Below are 17505 nucleotides of genomic sequence, written 5' to 3' on the forward strand. Positions count from 1 at the left end.
GTTGATTTCGGACAGGAAGCGCTCATGAAAGGCTTACTCCGTTGAAAGCTCGTTATGCAAATGTGAGTCTGTTTAACTGTTGCTTGGCTGCAATTAGCAGTACAGCAAAGGGTATTCATCATGCTCATAAATTCCAATTACCCACCTTAATTTTTCAGGAATGGGATGGACAAGGTGTGATGACTTGGTCTAGAAGGGTCTCTGAATATGTGGAATGTAGCTTCTGCCACCTTCTCCCTGGACTTGAAATTACAGGCTGGAGTTATTCTTTAAGCTTGCAAAATTCTCTCATGCTTGTACTGACTAGAGCCCCCAAACCTATTCCTTCAGCTGCATTTGAGCAAGAGCCTGATTGGGCTGCCGTTTGACAGCTCGCTGGCCAGATCTGTTGGTGTTACTGTGTTTAAAAGGTGTCACGGAAGGCATTAAATTAAAGCCTGGGGGCTTTGTTGGTCAGGAGAGATGCTTGGTGCCTGTCAGGGAGGTTTGTTAGCCAAAGAGTGTATTCTCTTTCCCATCCTGTTCTTGATGCTTCTAAATGAATGATTAACATATGCTGGTTCCCAACATCTGCAGTTCTTCATGAAATACAAATTCCAACAGTAGTTGTCTTGTGAAATACAAACTACCACATTACAGAGGGAGGATAAAGAGATGCCTTCAGATCCATTGTTTCTGCCTCCCATTCTGGTTTCCGGGAACTCTGTGGTCCCTCATCAGAGAATGATTTGGTTCTCTGCTGAGATCCAGAAAAGAACCTGGATAGATAAGACAAAGCATATAGATTTGGGGAATATGTGGTTCAAGGTTGCGTGTGACTGCAGTGGTTCTATGAATAAATGGATACAGGATTGTCTGAGGTTAAGTTTTAATTTGACTAGTTCAGTGGTTCTCAATTTTTTTCTTTCCACTCACATAACTCCCTAAGTAATCCCTATGCCATCTGTACTCTTTGATTAGTAAGGGATTACTTAAGGTAGTATGTAAGTGGGAAGGGAAGGTTGAGAATCACTGCTCTAGACCCATTTGTTACAGAAATATTTTGCTTGAGAAAAATAGTCACCGGCCCATTTCCTTGAGAGTTATGAAACCATGCACATAACAAGTAAATTAGGTACAATTAAAACTGTGGTTTTCAAACTTTTTCTTTCCATTCACATACCACCTTAAGCAATCCCTTACTAATCACAGAGCACCTATGGCATAAGGAATACTTAGTGGTATTTGAGTGGAAAGAAAAAGGTTGAGACTAGTTGGTCAGAGAGGCCCAGACAAAAGATGTGGCAGGAGATTATGGATAAGATTGATAAAGATGCCCCAGTACAACAGAAGTGTTATTTGTTTCTGAAGTATGGTAAAGAATTTTGACACTGTTGGTAGCATTAATAGACTGGGTACTGAAGCATGGCCAGATGGGAGAAACTGTACAGGATGTAGAAAAAGCAGAGCAATTATTATGGGAGAAAAATCTAAAGAAATAAACTGGAGGAAAAATAAGTCTGAGAGGGAGAGAATTGTTTACAAAGTAGGGGTGCAGCCAAAGACTTGGAGGTCCTGCAGGCTGAGAGTGAGTGGGACGACAATCAGAAGGAAAATGAGAGTAGGTCCCGGATGGTTTACAAACCAAAGGTGACGAAAAGACCCTGGGGACCTGATGTCCAGCAAGGCAACCCTACTTTTGCAGGATGATAAGGAATTAAAAGATCCCTTGCGGGCATCACCTGAAGCCACAACCTCCTCCTACGGCTACTAGCTGGGTCTCACGGCTTACGGTGAAGGAGGAGAAGTTGCTAAAGCAGGTTTCAGGCTCTTGTTTTGATGGAGAATTGTTGCCTCTTTTGGAAAAAGAAACGTGGAGATTTCCTCCCCCACCCCTTCTAGGCTCCTCGAGCACTTTTGTTTACATAATGCTAGTTGCAGAGTGTGAGGAAGAAGTGCTTTAAAAAACACTGGAGCTGAATGTATAATGAGCAGCAGTTTGAAGCCGGCACTGTGGAGGGCTTCGCTCATAATGGAATGAATCCTCTGTGTGTCTGTGTGTGTGTGAACATGCTGCAATGTGTCTGAAACATCGGGGCTTTGTGGAATTAATTGGCAGACACAGATCACAGGTCGCAATGTAAAAGTCAATTCATGCAGCAACTTCACGGCTATTGGACGTTAAAGTGACAGTTGAGAAATAGTGTTCCACTCCTTCGGTGTTTACAGTCTCACTTGCAGTCTTAGTGGCTAACTTGTACAGCAGGAGTGAAAACGAGACAAGGAGACAGGAGAAATGTGACCCTCCGTGTAAACGACAAGAAATGTTGTTAATAGCCCACCATGCTCCCAACAGAAATAAAAATCCAGTAAGCTTTGTTAACTATATCCGATCAACTCGAAATATCTGTGGGGGCTTAACCCCAGGACTTATTTTCCCTGTGCCGTGCAATTTTGATTCCTGAGGAAAGTGTAAAATGGACGTGGGTGGGGGAATGCGAACACTACAACATCCCATATTGCTGTATGAAGAACTCAGACAGTCGATCAGATAAATCTCATGCACACAGCCACTGGCTGATGGTTTAAAGTGACCTGTTGCCTGGAGTGTAAGCCCTTCCCCAAAGAAACTTCAGAGGAATGTCGGGAGCACTTTATTGTAGCACATCAGACATGCTGGACATTAAACAATGGGTAGCCCTCGGCCTAATTGCAATCCTTATGAAATGTTTACCAGAAATAAAAACTGCAGCACTGTTTAAAACAAATTTAAACTGATCAGATAATACCAAAGGACAACCTAGAAGAGCAGCGATGGCCTTCTGCCAGAGTAATAAAGAGGGAGCTGAGACACCACTGTAACCCAGAGTAAAATAGGAATTTCCTTTAACAATAAAAATGGGAGATGATGACTACTGGGACGATTGGCCGTATCCTGGCAAACCATCTGCCTCAAGGGCAAGGCTGATTCTAGACACTCTGCCCAGGAACCCAGAGTACACCAAATAATTAGCTTGTGGACTACCACCTCACCAACCTGTCTGTTTTAGGTGTGGTGGAGAAGGACATTAGCATTGGGAGTACCCCTCCTTTGAAGAAGTTAGTGGCTGTCGGGGATCTTCTACTACTAATAATCACTCTGTCAATGATCCACTAAGGGGCTGAAAGTTCTCCTTGCCTCACCCCTAATAACATGAAGAAGGAATGAGGAACCTATTGTTATGATGAGGGTGCAGGGTGCCTCACTTCCATTTTTGATTGTTGCAGGAGCAACTTTACAAGAATTCTCAGTGAGCATTGATGCCTCAAGAAGTCCATTGCACTTTGCAACACCATCATCTGCAAGAGGAGGTATGTCCAGCATCACCTTATGAGGTAAGGATAAACTAACTTGACTATCTTCCATACCACCTTGGATCAATCAATATAAGTTACACCTAGCATTCAGTGGCAGCTCTCCTGACGCCTAATCAACCAGGCCACATAACTTGAGAACGTTTGAGCCACTAGGAACTCTTTTTAGCAAACCTGTATCTGATCTTCCATGACTGCATTACTGTTAACCTGGCAGCCTTTTTAACACATCTTCGAGATGAACTTGGAGAACCAGATCATGATTATTTTCAGCGTAAGCATCTTTTGACTTCTGGCACAACAACATTTAAAAGATAGTCCCATTAATGGTTTGTGTACAGGTCAACCTTTGTCAACACAGTTCAGGTTTTGCCATTGTCCAAAATACAGATGAAGTAATAAAGGTGGCTGCCTTTTCATCCAGTCTGCCCAGCAATCTGAATTGTTCACCCTTATTAAAGGCTGCATAATAGGGAAGTGAATGACATTTAATATTTATGACCATATCAGGACCCTGTATCCCTTGGGAATGCTTAAGCAGATGCCACTGCAAAAGGTGTTGTTAGAAACCGTCCCTTCATAGTTTATTCAGAAAGCTCTAAACTTGGACAAGAATGCCTACTATTTGAGTGTATATGGATTGTTTTTTTATGGAATTGCTTGTACAGGTACACGATCGTTTATCCGGAACCCTTGGAGGAAAGTGTGTTCCGAATTTTGGATTTTTCCGGATTTCAGAAAACCCACCCAAATTGTGCTGCCGTATCCACTCCCACCCTCTTCCAGTTACCTGGCCACCTCCCCCAACTGCGGTGTCTCGGTCGCCCAGCCACCTCCCTCAACCGCCGGATTTTGTAGCTTTCCAGATTTTAGATGTCCGGATATTGTTGTTATTACTGGCTGACCTCTTGTCCTGGGGAAAAAGAGCTGAGGCAAATTTATATTCTTATTTATGAATGTACAAACTTGGATAAAGTGTTTTTATTTTATATTAGTAGTAGTACTATGTCTTCTTGCAGAGAACCTTCAAAAACAATGCAATTTAGAACATTTTATCCTTAGAACAATTTAAGTAAATATTGCAGATGTTTTGGCAATAAAAAATATGCATACTAAATTCCAAAATCCAAATGTATCTGATTTGTGTTGATCTTTAATGTTAAACTATTTTTTTTATTTTTAAAATGTCTTAGTAAATTAAATTATAGAGTTAAAATATTGTATCTGTATTCTTCATAAGTTAGCTGTGTGTTGGTACAGGGTCACATACAGGTTACTGCACATTTATAGAGAACTATTGTTTTCCAAGAAAAGAGTTCATTCTCAGAGTTGACATGTCTGGGAAGGACAGAGCTAATGGATTTGCAGTGGGTCTTAATTATTCAAGAACTGCTGAAGGAAGTTGGTTATTTTTTTTAATCAAAGCTACTTAAGCCTCTTGAACAGAGATGAGGTCAGAGGTTGTTATGCATATGGAATGTTTTTGAAAAAGGAACAGAATTTTGGTAGAAATAAAACTGTTCATGTGGTTTTCAAGAATTGGGACTCATCTCAGTTATGATGTAATGGTCATATTATTTGGAGAAATATATTGCCAAATTCAGAAATTTTGGGTTCAGTTTAGAGGGTACAAAAGTCAAAACGCCTGTGACATAGGGGTTGAAACCTTGTGAAAGACAGGATTGAGTTATAATAACCAGAATTGGTGCTGTTGTTGTGTTCTGACCATTATTCCACTAGTCTTAATGACCCGCTCCCATTCCATAAGACTCCAGACCTCCTGCATCCATGTATCTATCGAATTTATTCTTAAAACCTGAGTGTGATCCGATATTTACCACATCAGATGACCGTTCATTCCACACTACCACCACTCTCTGAGTGAAATTCCCCCTAAACTTTTCCACTTTCACCCTAAAGCCAATGTCCTCTCGTACTTATCTCCCCTAATCTAAGTGGAAAAAGCCTTCTTAGATCCATTCTGTCTATTCCTCTCATAATCTTGAAAACATCCATCAACTTTCCCCTCATTCTTCTTTGTTCAAAAGAACGAAGTCCTAACTTGTTTAAATTTTACCTGCAACCCAACTCCTGAAGAGCTGGCAATAGATAATAAATCTTCTCTGCACTTTTTCAATCATGTTGATATCCTTCCTGTAGTTAGGCAACACAATATTCTAAATTTGGCCTCACCAATGTCTTAAACAACTTTAACATAACATCCAAACTCTTATTCTCAATACTTTGATTTATAAAGATGCCAAAAGCTTATTTTTAATATACAACCATGTCTATCTGCGACGCTACCTTTTGGGAACAATGTATCTGTATTCCCATATTTCTTTGCTCTGCAGTGCCCTACCATTTACTGTGCAACACCTCACACTTGTCTGCATTAAACTCCATCTACTATTTTATGGGCCATTCTCCCAGTTGGGAGAATGCAAGCTTTGAAAATCTTCCTCACTGACAACTACATCTCCTATCTTTGTTATCCACAAAACCTAATTATTCAATTTACCACATTATCCTCCAGATCACTGATAAAGACAACAAACAATGATGTTCCCAACACAGATCCCTGAGGTGCACCATAAGTCACAGGCCTCTAGTCTGAGAAGCAACTATCCACTACCACTCTCTCACTTCCAGCTTTATTTTTAAAATCTCAACCTGCTCCAGATAGGTTTGAGCTCCTCTTGCATTTTTCATTCAATAGGGACAAATAACAAGATGATTAAATTTTTGAGTCTTTACATTTACAGGTTCTGAATGCTCAAGGGAAGGAAATCCAACTGGAAACAATGTTACCTGGTATCTAGTCTAGTGGTTATATTCTGATTAGTAAGTGGGAGTGGAAAAAGTTGGCACCAAGGTGGAATGGCCCCTCCCAATGCACCCACGGCAGTAAAGGTTGAGGAGCAACCTCAGTAGATGCATACATAGGCTGTGGAAAAAGATTGGCCCTGGAAAAAGGCAGCATGACTTATTGGAGGACAAGCCAGACCCCAGAGTGGCAAATAATGGACAATTGGTGTACTTTGTTTTGGGCACCCTTGAAATGACTGACTTGATGAAAGAGAAAGAGAATTTAAATCAGATAGCTAGATGGGAATGGTATTTCGATACTTATTTATGCATATCCCTAATGTATGCTAAAACTGTACCCATATACCAACCTATAGTAGTCAAGGTATTCCTATGGTAGCAATACCGTTTGACAATACAAAACAGTTAGCTTGGGAATGCCACTCCAACTGGACTCTGAGGGTTTGAACTAGATTCACGGTGAGGGTTTGGGGGGGAACCAAGCTGAGGAAGCAGAGAAAGAGGAGGTTGGCACTTAAACAGGGAGTGTATGTGTGGAAGGACAGGCCGAGTGGCCAAAAATGGAGTAACGGGGAGCAACAGGGATGCAGTCAAATGTAATAAATAAAGGGTTAAAGGTTTTGTATTTAGATGCACACAGTATAAGGTGGATGACCTTGTCGAATGGCTACAGATTTGTTGATATTATGTTGTGGCCATTATGGAGTAGTGGCTAAAGTATGGATGTCATTGGAGTGGAATGTGCAAGGATACACATTGTATCAAAAGGATAGGCTGGAAAAAAAGGAGACAGTGTGACTGTTGATAAGAAACAACATTAAATCATTGGAAAGAGGATATAGAATCAGTATAGGTTGTTAAGAAATGGCAAGGGTATTTTTTTTTAAATGTCTATGATATACAGATCTCCATGCAGTAGCCAGGATGTGGACAACAAACTGCCACAACGGAGAAAAGGCATCAGAAGCAGAATGTTATGGCAGTCATGGGGGATTTTATCCTGCAAGTAGACTGGGAAAAGCCAAGTTGGGCCTTAATTTCAAGAGAGAGAATTTGTAGAAAGCCTACAAGATGACTTTTAAGAGAAGCTTGTTGATGAGCCCATGAGGGGATTGGCTGTACTGGATTGGTAACCACAGGTGATTAGAGGTCTTAGAGTAAAGGAACCATTTGGGGGCAGCGATCACAGTATGAGTTTAATTTGGGATTTCACAAGGAAAAACAACTGTCAGATATGTCTGTATTTCAGTAGAATAAAGGCAATTACAGTGGTGTAAGAGGAACTGGCCAAAGTAGATTGAAAGGAAATACTAGTAGGGAAAATGGCAGAATAGAAATGGATTAGAGTTTCTGCAAGAAATGTGGAAGATGCAGGATAATATCAAAGAGGATACAAAAAGCTTCAAGTATATTAAGAATAAAAGGTGAAAGTAGATACAGAATCAATAGAAACCAATGATGGAGAAATAACAATAGGGAGATTCTTCTGTTTGATTCATTCATGTCTTAAAACTGACTTGTTAAGTGATTATCCTGACAGATCATTTTTCTTTAATAGTGGGGTATATCAAGGGAAAAGAAACCACATTCTAACCATTATACTGGTTATCATGAAATGATAAAAGAAGGGAATGTGAAAGAATAAGTTTTAAGAATATGCTTAGTAAAGGGTTAATGATTAGGTGAGGATACAATTGCTTCTTAACATCTGGCCAATAGCTTATCCGCAAGAATCTCAATATGTCTTGGAATAGAGACACTCTGACATTCCTAGGTAATGCTAGATATTACAAGGTATTCTGGAATGGTAAACACAAAATGTGAATGAGGCTCAAGTGAAACTTGTTCGGATCTCGTCCAGACCCCTGTCCAAATTGAGTATGATGAACACTGATGCTTTGAGTGTTTGGGGCTCAGTGTGGAGTATGAATCACTGAACTCTTTCTTGAATCCCCTCACTCCTGCTAGCATGACAAAGGGTTAAATAAAGAAGCTGTTGTATTCTTAATTGGTTCTGTTGTGTTCTGATATTTTGTTTTCTTAAAGTGTGGATTGTCATTTAGGCCTTGCTTCAACTATCCTTTGTTGTTTTCATTCTCATCTGGAATCTCTACTTAGCCCAGAATGTGACTTTTTGTACATCTTACCAGATGTATTCGAGACCTCTGGACTTGTATGTCTGTGATCTGGCTCTCAGCAGGTTCTGGGTTTCATTATTCATCCAGAGATTTTGGTTAAGGAAAAACCCTGAATAATTTGGTGGGGGGTGGGGCAAACACTTATCCACAAATTGATTTCAAAATCCAAAACTGCCTGGTGTAATTGTTTACATCCTTAGCCGAGTTCTTGAACATTGCCTAATCCACTAACTCCAGATAGTTTTTTAACTGTTCTTCAGCCTCCTGCAACCACCTTCTGGCTGTCTTGATCTCTGGTGCTTCACTTAGGCTCTATCTGTGCACAGCAAGCTGATCAGACTCACCAAAATGTGGTCACAGGAAAGAACAGTAAGCCTTCCTTAATGCAGTAGTGATCGAGTGTTCTGGGACCTCAGGTACAGCAGGTTTTGTGCTGGTGGCAATTGGACATGGGTTTCATTTGAAAAATTTTATTAGTATCTTCATACATTTCAAATTAACTTGCTATAACATTACAAATAGATAGTAAATAATTTTCAATTTTCGCCCCCCTCCATCCACCATCCGTAACTCCTGCAGATACAAAAAAAAGATAGAAGAAAGAACACATTCATCGTAATAATTATAGCCACATTAATAATACCATAATATTTCTTGATGAAAGTACCATATTTTCAGGGGGGATTGAATTAGAAGATCTGGATTAATCTAAATTCATAAATCTCGAATTTGACAAAATTTATCATAATGATGTCTTCTTTTAAAAGTAATTTTTTTTCTAATAGGAGACAGGCCTGGTTAATGTTACCAAGTATGATTTTTAGTGCGTCAGGGTGGGCTGTCTTTCGTTTACTGACCACATTATGCACCTCCAAATGCCTGTTTGTAATTGGTATCAGGAGTAATATAGACTCACTGAGAACTCTCTGTGGATGGAATGGGGTTGGCTGTGTTGAGGACGTTAGGAGGATGAAGAGTGATTTGGACGTTAGGTGAGTGGCCAAGATGTGGCAGATGCAATATAATGTGGATAAATGTGAGGTTATCCACTTTGGAGGTAAGGACAGGAAAGAGGACTATTATATAAATGGTATCTGTTTAGGCAAAGGGGAAATGCAGAGAGACTTGGGTGTTGCTATACATCAGTCATTGAAAGTGGGCGTGCAGGTGCAGCAGGCAGTGAAGAAGGCAAATGCTATGTTGGCATTCATAGCAAGAGGATTTGAGTACAGGAGTACAGAGATCCTGCTACAGCTGTACAAGGCCTTGGTGAGAACACATCTGGAGTGCTGAGTGCAGTTTTGGTCTCTTTATTTGAGGAAGGACATCCTCACCATGGAGGGGGTGCAGAGAAGATTCACTAGAATGATACCTGGGATGGAAGGACTTGCATATGAAGAAAGGTGGGATAGAATAGGTTTGTATTCTCTGGAATTTAGAAGATTGAGGGGGATCTTATAAAATTTTTTTAAGGGGTTAGACAGACTAGACACAAGTGGGTTGTTTCCAATGCTGGGAAAAACCAGAACCAGGGGTCACAGTTTAAGGATAAGGGGGAAGTTTTTTTAAGGACTGAGATGAGGAAAAATTTCTTCTCTCAGAAGGTGGTAGATCAGTGAAATTCTTTGCACAGGAAGTAGTTGAGGCCGGTTCCTTGTCATTATTTAAGACTAGGATAGATTTAGTCCTTGTGGCTAAGGGGAACAAGGGGTATGGGGAGAAAGCAGGAACTGGGTACTGATCAGGCAAGATCATATTGAATGGTGGTGTAGGCTTGAAGGGCCAAATGACCTACACCTGCACCTATTTCTCTGTTCTTCATTTCTAGGAATGCAGACCTTTCTAAGGCAGTGGAGCAGGAGGTCCACATAACACCAAAGCCCATGCACAAGGCTATATTTATTAAAAACAAACACCGCCCCCTCTCTCCAGTGCAGTATTTAAATGGTGAAAACTTCTGTTCGGATAACCGTGTCCAATGTGTTCTTGGTTAGCCAGGTCTCGGAGCAGTAAACGACAGATATTTGTCTTGCCTGTGTCTGATAAAACAGCCTTGGCCTGAGGGTGCTGATTTTTAAATAAATAAATAGATTGTTGGGGCAACTTTTGCAGTAGGGACGGTCTCATCCCCTGCACTTCAGTCTGGTTTGGATCCGGCCTTCACACTATGTTTCTGGGTTTGACCTTGGTGGTTGCCTAGCCCTTTAAGGGATCTTCACTCATTCCGGCCTGACTCAGCCATCACTTGGGAGATCTGAAGATTGTTAATGCGGTTCAGCAACTGGTCATTGGGAAGAAGACTGCGTGCTCCTTTTGGAATGCACAAAGCATAAAACTGCAATTGAAGGCATTTGTTTAAGAACCTTTGGCTGCTTGGGGTCCAAGATAATGTCCCATGTCTTCACATGAATTTGTGCAGGAAACTGGATCAAATAACACATTGATGAGGAACCTTTTTAACCATGGCAAAAGAATTTTCAAACCAAGGGTTTGATGTCTAGATCAAATGGTGCCATAGTTATTGCATTCCAGCTTCAAGCATCCTCCCACAGCCTTAACCTTGTGGATGCTTTAAATAATCCCTGAATCCTCAGTCGCATTCTTGAGAGCTTCAATTTTCCCCTTCATTTTCTGCCATCAATAATCCTGCATCTAAGACCTTTTCTGCCCACTCCTCCAAAACACAGAGGCTTGAATCTTTCTACTCGATACTCTGAGTGTTTTACCTCTATTTGCTAAAACTTGGAATCTTTCTGCTTAAGTTTCTAAATTACTGGAAAAGGTCATTCTAACTGATCATCCAGCAAAACAAAAGTCCATCAGCAAAACTAAAATACATGCCTTGAATGGATATTGATAGAGAGGAGGTGGATTTGGGGCTGAAAGCAGATAAATAATGATATTCCTCAAGGTTCATGGTTTTCTTGATCTATGTTAATGACCTAGTCTTGATTTGTTCACGTCATAAAACTTGGCACTGAGGGGAGATTGCAATAGGATATAAACATGCTGATACAAGGCAGAAGGTTTTTTTTTTGTAGGGGAATGCAGGGCCATCAATAGTGGAAAGCAGAATGACACAAGGAAACTTGTGCAAAGTGTGTCTGGACTGCATTGCCTGGCAGAGACAGGTACAGCCACAGCATTCAAGAAGGAATTGGATAAATGGTGAGGAATAATTTGCAATGGTGTGGAAAATTGGATGGAGTTAGTTATTTTAATGGAGAGCTGTCCAAGACCTGATGAGTTGAATGGCTTTCTGTTCTGTAGCTCTTTAATTATTTGGTGGCCTTCCTGGCTCTCCAATATAGAGGATGGGTTCTTTCCATCTGAGTGACCAATATGACCTACAGTTTTCTAATCTTTCGACAACTCTAGTGACATTGGTTCTTTTCACCCATTGACCTTGGGCTGCCTATGTGCAATCCAAACAATGGATTTGGTTTCTAGTTGAATTATTTTCTTCAACAATTTTTGATCTGGGATGTACAAGCAGAATGTGCTGTGCAAAAATAATCTAAATTATTAGTTGATGCGACATTTTCTTTCAGAAATGTGAATTCTAAGGTTAAGCCCACGGAAGCAGTTCTCAACAATGACACCACCAGGGATTAATATATCAGTTGCATAGGCCTCTAAAGATGAAGAGCTTTCTGCATCTCTGCCGTAACTTCTGTTGGATGACTCACTGGGATGTGCTATTGACTTTTAGTGTATGACTTTCAACGTGGCTGTCCAATGAAACATCACTGCACTATCTGATTTAATACAATGTACTCCTCATCAGAATTACAAAGCTGCCACATGTTAGACTATCCTACTGACGGAATGATGCAGGAGGTGACAAAAGTGGAATAACAAACATAAGAACAGCACCCAGAACTGCACAGGAATTTTAGAAAACAAATCTCACTTTTTTTTTAAAAAGGTGTTTGTACTTATCAAAGTTAGAATCTCCAGTTTAACCTTTTTTTCCCAAAAATAAACTTTATTTGCAACAAACAATTTTGCTTTGTAAATAATTTAGTCTTTTCCTCTGTTACATAATCAAAATATTTTCATCAATGTGCATTCTCCATTGAGCACCATTCCAGACTCAGCCCCACAATGCCCGGTAGCAGAAGGAATCTAAACTGTGGTCCTTCCCCATGAAACCCTCTCATTAGTTGCACCAAATCTTTTGTATCCTTCAGCATGTACTCCTGCAGCATAGAAAGTGCCAGTCAGACATCTCGAAGACCAACAAGCTTTGGTCAAACCAAAGGGCGCCTTTCAATAAGTCGAGGATCTTCCAGCAGCTCTGGATGTCTGTCTCTGCATGCTTTCCTGGGAAAAGCCTGTAAATCAGAATCCTCTGTTGTACTGCTGCTGGAGAGATCATCTGCAATAAAGACACTCGCTTCTTTCTCCACAGGCTGGCAAATTCACATTCTGCAAAGACTTAGGTGACAGTCTCCACTCAACTGCAATCATCTTGGGGGAAACATGCAAAATAGGTGATTATTTGTTGTACAGGAAGTATCTGACCAGGATGGCCCCTCTCACTGTCAGCCAGGTAAAATCCTGGTGCTTATTGGTGAGCACTAGTGATGACTCATTCTGCCAGATAACCTGGACAGTCTGTTCTGGGAACCACCCCACATCTTTGTCTGCAGGACATTCTGTACTGATGACTGCCTAATGGACTTGTCAAAGGTTTGTTTGGAAAAGATTTTCAAAGGCTAGATAGTGTGGCCATGTCCAGCTTACTGGGACATTGTGTGGTTACAGGGCCAGGCCCATCCTTGGCAATACCGAGGAGTGCTGGAACCTCAGCACATAGAGGCACTTAGTGCCCTTGTACTTCAGTTGCACTTGATGCAGCCACACAAAGGTGGTCATTGGGTGGAAGGCCACATTGGATACACCTATGAACTGGAAGAGTGATCTGGCAACCAATGGGGTGGAGCTAAGAGGACAGGCCACACCTGCAGCAGAACAAAGAGCACCAGATAACCAGGTTCTTTCTTGTTATTGAGAGGGAGCACCTTGCCCACAGAGACAATTTCTGGTGGACCTTAGTTGCATGCATTGACCCTTCCAAATGTGTTCACCATGCCTTCAAATATTTGGATCTGCTGTGAAGGGGGTAACATATTACAAGTTTAAGCTGTGAAGTGATCCTGATATCTAGATGTGAGAGAGCAATGATAACAGGTTAATGAATGGTACAGTGACCAGAGCTATTGCCTAGCAGTGCAAGTGATTCAGGTTCAATACTGGCACCTGGGCTCTCTGTGGAGAGTTTGTGTTTTCCCTGTTGCAGCGAGCATGTTCTCTGGATGTTCTGGTTTCACACCATATCCCGACAGGTATAAATGGACTGGATATTTGTCACCACAATTGCCCTATGTGTGGGTGTGTTGTAAATCTGGAGGGTGGGGAGGTGGTGATAGAAATGTGGAGACAAGAGTCTGTGCAAATGGATGCCTAATGAGTAACAAGGATTAGTGGGCCTATTGTGCTCTGTTTCAGTATGCACATAATGTGTGGTAGCACTAAATTCATATAATCGTTCAGGCTCTCACAAATTCCTTGGTCTGGGTGGGGGCTAGTAAAACAATTCTGGATTAGATTATATCCATGGGAACGCACTGTTTTCAGATTTATTGTTGGAGAACATACACGACATCACATACAACTCTGAGATTTCTTTTTCCTCTGGGTGTGGCCGAATTACTACAAATTGGTAGTGCAAAAAAGTAAACTGTACACAGCATTAACATGTAAACCATCAAAAGAACAGGTAACAAATGTAAACAACTGTGCAATCCAGACAGAGCAAAGAAAAACCAATAAAGTGTACATGCAAGAGTCCTTAAATGAGTTTCTGATTGACTTTATTATTGAGGAGTCTGAAGGGTAGCAGCTGTTCCTGAAACTGGTGGTGCGAGTCTTGTTGCACCTATATCTCTTTCCTGATGGCAGCAGTGAGAACAGAGTGTGCACTGGGTGGTGTGGGTCTTTAATGATTGCTGCTGTCCTCCAATAGCAGCGTTCCCTGTAGATACACTCGATAATGGGGAGGGTTTTGCCTGTAACATCCTGGGGTATGTCCACTATTTTTTTGGGGGTCTTAACGCTCAGGGATATTGGTGTTCCCACGCCAGACCATGGTGTTCCCACGCCAGACCATGGTGTGCCACCAGTCAGAAAACTTTCCACCTCACCTCTGTAGAAATTTGTCAGGGTTTCTGGTGTCATACCAAACCTATGCAAACTCCTGAGGACGTAGAGGTGCTGACATTGTTTCTTCCTGATGCCATTGGTGTGTTGGGTCCAGAAAAGATCTTCCAAGATGGTGACTCCAAAATTTATCTCTAAATTTGCTCACCCTCTCCACCTCTTCCACCCTCCCCCACCCCCCCCCCCCCCCCCCCACCAAATGATCACTGAATTGTATACCTCTGGCTTTCCTTTCCTGAAGTCAATCAGCTCCTTAGTTTTGGTGACATTGAATGCAAGGTTGTGACTGGTGCACCATTCAGCCAAGTTTTCAATCCCCATCCTATATGCAGACTCATCCTCTTCCTTTATACAACCCACTACTGTGGTATTGTCAGCAAATTTGTAGATGTTGTTATTGTCATACAGTCAAAGATGGAAAATGAGTAGAGACTATCGTCTAACATTTTTTGCCTTGGAATATTGGGAGCATTGGAATGTAATTTTGTCATTGAGTAAGTTTATCTAATCTTTGCTGCAGCCAAAACTTGGCTTCAAGAAGCAACAGCCCTGAAATTCCCATGAATATCAGGAGAATAATACTTCCAGGGGTTGGAGTTGTACCTCACCAAGGATAATGGCCGTTGTTCTTGATGGCCAACTATTCTAAGCACAAAATATAATTTCATAAGTTCTGAAGGGCAGGTCCAGCTATCACTAGCTCTGTTGATGACCTTAATTCTATCAAAAGTTCACAAGTGGGAATGTTTGCTGATTGTATAATGTTCAATTCTATTTAAAAATCCTCTGCAGCAGCTAGCAACGTCTAGATAATATTCCAGGAGAGGGCTGATTTATTGCATGAATGTTATTTTGCAAAATAGTTTCTGACATTGACTGACCCCAACAAGAGTCTATTTACTGGTCCTCGACTTTCAATTTCATTAATATCATTGAGTCCTTTACCATCAACATCCTAAAGATCACCTTTGACGACATCCCAATTGGAACAACCATGCAAATACTTGCTTCAGAAGAGGAGCTCATCGGACAGGTCTCCTACAGAAAGTGACTCCAGAGCCTGTCCACTTTCTGAAAGGGGGGAGTCAAGAGTGTGATGAATGCATCTCCAACTAGATTTTTTTTAAATAAAAAAAAAGCAGCATGGAATAAGCTGCCAGCAGAAACTATTTTTAAAAAATGATTTTTTTTTTAAGTGTAATTACAATGTTCAAAGGGTAGTTGGGCAGATGTGTGGACAAGGGGGTTTCATTGCATGGCTAGGTAGGGCTGAAGAGCCCTTTCCATGCTGTTTGACTGTCTATTACCATCCAGAATAATGCAGCCTGTTTGACAACCAGTTCATTGTCTTAAATCTTCATTTGCAGTATTTGCTTACAGAGACTACTCTGACCAAAGCTCCCAACCTACAACTTTCATCATGAAGTCTTGGAACATCATACCTGCAAGTTTCTCCGTCCCCAACAGTACTATGGGGGTACCTTCACTAGAAGGACTGCAGCTGTTCAAGATGGTGGCTCACCACCATCTTCCTGTGGGGCAATTATTAATAGACTATAAATGCAGACTCTTGCCAGCAATGTTCACATCTTGTCAGTGAATGGGAAAGGCAACAATGCAAAAATTTCACCTGACTTTGAGCCTTGGCCTCTCCTCCTTCAGTTCAAAATGTTTTTTCGTTCTGACATTGCCGCGCAATACAAATCAGTATGTTGGACCCCACTCCAGCAGAGTCTTTTTCTGTGTCTAGTTGCTATGATTGATTCTGCACTTCCAGGCCTTTGAGAAATTGTTCTAACTAATCAATTGAACTAAAATGATCTGGCATGCACCCTGAGGAATTTGTGGGTCACTCACCATGGTAACCACCATTGGTGAACTCACTACTGTTCACGCTGTTAACTCACAACTGTACTGCTACGTTCAGCTCCAACAGAATCATCAGGTTTGCAGATGACATAATGGTAGCTGGCCTTATTGACAGCAATGAAGAGTTGGTTTACAGGGAGGAGGTTGAAAGGCTTGTACAGTGGTGCAGAAGCAACAATCTGAGTCTTAATATGGACAAGACAACAGAGCTGATTGTGGACTTCAGGAGGACAAAATACCACTTTCCACTACAAATCAATGACTCAATTTTAAAGACAGTGGGGAGCACAAAATACCTTGGTGTCCATTTAAAGGATGACTTGGCCTGGACCCACAATACCACTTCATTAACTGAGGAGCAGCAGCATCTACTGTTACTAGATCAAACCAGCAACCACAAAGAAGGCATATCACACAGGGATAAAGATGAACAATTACTTTATTAACAAAAATTCACCTTCAAACTTTAATTCAAAATCCCCCCTTTTATAATAATGCCCACTGGTTACTTTGCAAATTCCTATAACAGTGTAAAACTAATAAATTCCCCAGCCTAAATATAACATATGCAATTAAAGTCTAAGTTACATTTCCAACCAATCCACAGAAAAACTTAGGCACACAACAAACACAAAACACACAAGACTCTCAAAACTTCGATCTCAACCGAAGTAAAGATCATAAACAAAATTCAGTTTGTTTGGTAAACTGAAGCCAAAAAATCTTTGAGAGAGAGAGAGAGAGCAAGCACAAAATTCGAAGTTGTCTTGTGTTGCTTCCAGAGAGAGGAACAACTGGGTTGATCTGGATCCTTCTGGCTGGCTTTGGAATGTTCATCCATTTTTGAAATCCCAACATTCTAAACTGTCCTCCAGACCATGACTCATGCTCTGGGCCTTCTTCCACTCCACAGCAGTTCACCTTCACCTTGGCTCTCTAAGGCAAAATGTCACTTTTTAACATAAAACCATACAATACGTAGGCCAATACACAACACAGAACTCTGTAACATTACGCTAAGGAGATTGAGTAGGGTAACACTACTACCAGCGCCAATGCTAACAATGTTCCACAGGAGCACAATAGAGTGTGTCCTGACTGGCTGCATCAT

The 17505-nt window shown here is 41.2% G+C and overlaps 1 long non-coding RNA gene across 1 annotated transcript in view; it reads left to right on the forward strand.

Annotated features, from left to right (window-relative positions):
• LOC138753635 (uncharacterized) overlaps window positions 1-17505 on the forward strand; it is a 46830-nt gene that overhangs the window by 11432 nt on the left and 17893 nt on the right. Inside the window, exon 3 of the long non-coding RNA XR_011351317.1 lies at window positions 3247-3354. This is a non-coding gene — a long non-coding RNA (uncharacterized lncRNA). The remainder of the gene's footprint in view (window positions 1-3246; window positions 3355-17505) is intronic.

The sequence above is a fragment of the Narcine bancroftii genome, chromosome 2, assembly GCF_036971445.1.
Source record: "Narcine bancroftii isolate sNarBan1 chromosome 2, sNarBan1.hap1, whole genome shotgun sequence".
Lineage (NCBI taxonomy): Eukaryota > Metazoa > Chordata > Chondrichthyes > Torpediniformes > Narcinidae > Narcine > Narcine bancroftii.